The sequence below is a fragment of the Quercus robur genome, chromosome 2, assembly GCF_932294415.1.
Source record: "Quercus robur chromosome 2, dhQueRobu3.1, whole genome shotgun sequence".
NCBI classification, from domain to species: domain Eukaryota; kingdom Viridiplantae; phylum Streptophyta; class Magnoliopsida; order Fagales; family Fagaceae; genus Quercus; species Quercus robur.
In genome coordinates, this window is record NC_065535.1 from 55,229,844 (window position 1) to 55,234,086 (window position 4,243).

A 4,243-nucleotide genomic window follows, 5' to 3' on the forward strand; every position below is an offset into this window, starting at 1 on the left:
CCCCTCCATCAATCACAACTTGCCACATGGGTAAGTTGTTACATTTGTTGTGCCACTTTATGTGGCACAAGACATATTCTTCCTAAATTGCATATTAATTAGTCCCAAATATCCCTTATAATTTTCACCCCTCCACCAACCACAACTCATCACATGGGCGAGTTGTTGCATTTGTTGTGCCACTTTATGTGGCACAAGACTTATTCTTCCTTAATTGCATATTGATCGTTCCAAAATATCCCTTATAATTTCATTGCTTCAACATCTCTCAATTTTGCTTTGTGAGAAAATTATTAATTCATTAGTTTAGCACTAGAGTTTAAGCAGCCTCTAATATAGATATGGCAGGACGTCCGTACACCTCTCTCTTGTTTGTGGTTTCTTTACTTTCTTAATCACAATCTCTGATATTGCTGAGGTACAACACTTTTCTCGCTTTTGATTTTTGATATCGTGTCTTCAATTCACGTTTTCAGTTGTTTGCACACTTGTGTGTCTATACACAGTCTCTTGTTTTTCATATTTTGTTACTCTAAATGGTTTATGCTTGTGTCAAATTCTAATGTGTATATATTTCATGAAACAGGCTACAAAGCTTCGTACTTCAGGTACATATTTGTACAGTTCTTGTGCTCAAATGAAACACATTCTACTAATTTTGTTATTCCTATGAAGAAGTACATGATTTTAAGTGATCTGATGAACAGTAAATCTCTAATTGTGACATACAGATTGCAAGCCAAAGTGTACCTATCGTTGCTCGGCAACTTCACACAAGAAGCCATGCATGTTTTTCTGCCTAAAGTGCTGCGCAAAGTGCCTCTGTGTTCCTCCTGGCACTCAGGGCAACAAGCAAGTTTGCCCTTGCTACAATAACTGGAAGACCAAGGAAGGGAGACCCATGTGCCCTTGAAATTCTTCTATACGATGGTAATAGCATAATCAGATAGCAGTAATGGCACAATTGTTCTCTTGCAGAGACAATCTATGCTACCTATGATCTGTATGATAGTAGATCTTTACCCATATAGTTTTTGTTCCCTTCATCTGTTGTGAAGGGGCCACTATTGCAAGATGTACACCTGGTTGCCACCTCATTTTTATATTGGCTTTTTTATAAAAGATTTAATTAATTATTTCTCTATGACATTTGGACCTAGCATACCTTTACGTGGAAAGACAATGGACTCTATAAGAGTATTGATTTAAGAATAATTTTAGAATCTTTTTCAGATTTAAAAAAAAAAATTAGAAACTTTTTATGGTGAAAAAAATTGTGACAACTTTTTATATTTCTCATAAAAATGATATCATAACTTAATGCATTATGGGTACCTGTTAATCAGCTAATCTATACTATCTATAACAAAATCCCCCTTTTTGGACTAGATTTTTATGTGGTTTAAAAATACCCTTAGACCCTATGTTTAATATGGAGAAAACTATGTCCAACTCTATATAAAATACCTAAAAAATAGGACACTCTTCTAACAGGATTCTCCTCTTTGGACTAGACTTTTATGTGGTTTAAAAATATCTCTAGAATATGTTTAATAGGGGAAAAAAAAAAAACTTGGGGATAACCTGGTAAAACTATATCTCAAACTCTAAGTAAAATACTTACAAAATAGGACATTCTCCTACTAATCAATGTCTTTAAAACAAGCTTATTTCCATCCTCAATTTTTATTAGCCAATATCTCGCACAATGCATACTACATTTTGAAAATTTTTTGTAAGAAATTATTATATAATCCAAGTATATTTTGAAAATCAACTTCAATTATATTATATCTCATTAGAAAGAGGAAACATGGCTTCCAAAAAAAAAAAAAAAAAAAGAATAAAGAGGATACACAAATATTTAACATTAAAATAATTAAAAATTTGAACTTGTTGCTTGAGTGATTAGACAAATAATTACTTATTTCTCTCTAAATGCATAAACAAATCGGTTGTGCCTCAGGATATAATTGCTAAATTAGCCAGGAAGTATCTTATGAGTGTCAAACAGCGTAGTGTGGCGCTTGTGAAATGTGTCCTAATTTTATTAAATTTCAAGATAACCGCATAAGAAGACTTTGAAATTTTTTCTAACAAGGCCACCATAACATTGTCGTGACAATTTTGAATCACCACTTTGATACTTGCTTCATCAGAATCCTCAAAAATTGCCCCATCAAAGTTGGTTTTGCGAGAGTCACTAGCATGGAACCCGTTCTTTTTTAGCATAAAATGTGTGTCCTAATTTTATTAAATTTCAACTTCAAGTTAAAATTTTTAACTTTAATTTTATATCCTTAACTTGTCTTAAAACAAAATATGATACTCGCAAAAGGTTTGTGGTGGCTTTGCTTTGCTTGATTCTTTTGGCATTGTGTAGATTGATCATAAATCTTTCGAGCGACATGCTTTAAGACTCAAATGGTGGCCTTAAAGATTGATATTTAAGAGGCATTGTGTATGGATCGATGACTATGTGGGTATGCCCATTGACAGAGGCTGGGGGGCAATTGCCCCTACCTCCCCTAAAGCTCCTGCCTATTATTAGAATAATAAGTATTTAGTTTAGTTTATCCTCCTTGATTAATAAATAAATAAATAAAAAATTGCCCCTTGAAAAAAGATAAATATGTTTATATATATAAATATCTATATATATATATATATATATATATATATATATATATATATAAAAGGAAGAGCTAAGAATTAGATTTTGAAAAAAAAAAAAAAAAAAAACGCAGAAATAAATATGATATTTCCTTGAAACTTAACTCCTGGTGAATTTTAAGTTCAAATCAAATTTATTTTTCTAATGACATTTAAACTCAAAGTAACTGGTTAAATTTAAATAACTAAAAAAAAAATTATTTTCTTATCTATATATTACTAAAAGCTGAAGTGTAACATTTAATGCTACTGTTCTTACGTTGCGCCATATTAGCTGCCACGTCATTCTTTTTTTTCTTTTCTTTTTAAAAATATAATTTGTCCTTTTTGTGAGAAAATTATTACTTCATTAGTTTAGCACTAGAGTTTATGCAGCTTCTAATATAGATATGGCAGGGCGTCCGTACACCTCTCTCTTGTTGCTGGTTTCTTTACTTCTCTTAATCACATTCTCTGATATTGCTGAGGTACAACATTTTTCTAGCTTTTGTTTTTTGAAATCGTGTCTTGAACTCACGTTTTCAGTTGTTTGCACACTTGTGTGTCTATACACAGTCTCTTGTTTTTCATATTTTGTTACTCTAAATGGTTTATGCTTGTGTCAAATTCTAATGTGTATATATTTCATGAAACAGGCTGCGAAGCTTCGTCCTTCAGATACATATTTGTACAGTTCTTGTGCTCAAATGAAACACATTCTACTAATTTTGTTATTCTTATGAAGAAGTACATGATTTTAAGTGATCTGATGAACAGTAATTCTCTAATTGTGACATACAGATTGCAAGCCAAAGTGTACCTTTCGTTGCTCGGCAACTTCACACAAGAAGCCATGCATGTTTTTCAGCCTAAAGTGCTGCTCCAAGTGCCTCTGTGTTCCTCCTGGCACTCAAGGCAACAAGCAAGTTTGCCCTTGCTACAATAACTGGAAGGACAAGGAAGGAAATCCCGTGTGCCCTTGAAATTCTTCTATACGATAGTAATAGCATAATCGGATAGCAGTAATGGCATAATTGTTCTCTTGCAGAGACAATCTATGCTACCTAAGATCTGTATGGTAGTAGATCTTTACCCATATAGTTTCTGTTCCCTTCATCTGTTGTGAAGGGGGCACTATTGCAAGATGTATACCAGGTTGCCACCTCATTTTTATATTGGCTTTTTAATAAAAGACTTAATTAATTATTTCTCTCTGACATTTGGACCTAGCATACCTTTACGTGGAAAGACAATGGACTCAATAAGAGTATTGATTTAAGAATAATTTTAGAAATTTTTTATGGGGAAAAAAATTACGACAATTTTTTATATTTTCCATAAAAATGATATCATAACTTTTTTAAATTGTTTAATTAACAAATGCGCTAATGGTACTTGTTAATCAGCCAATCCGTACTATCTATAACAGGATTCCCCTCTTTGGACTAGATTTTTATGTGGTTTAAAAATACTTCTAGACCCTATGTTTAATAGGAACAAAACTATCTCCAACTATATCTAAAATGCCTAAAAAACAGGACACTCTCCTAACAGAATTTCCCTCTTTGGACTGAATTTTTATGTGGTTCAA

At 32.4% G+C, this 4,243-nt stretch overlaps 1 pseudogene; it reads left to right on the plus strand.

The window, feature by feature from the left end:
* Window positions 1-341: 341 nt before the first annotated feature.
* LOC126700742 (gibberellin-regulated protein 5-like) lies at window positions 342-913 on the plus strand (annotated as a pseudogene).
* Window positions 914-4,243: the final 3,330 nt, after the last annotated feature.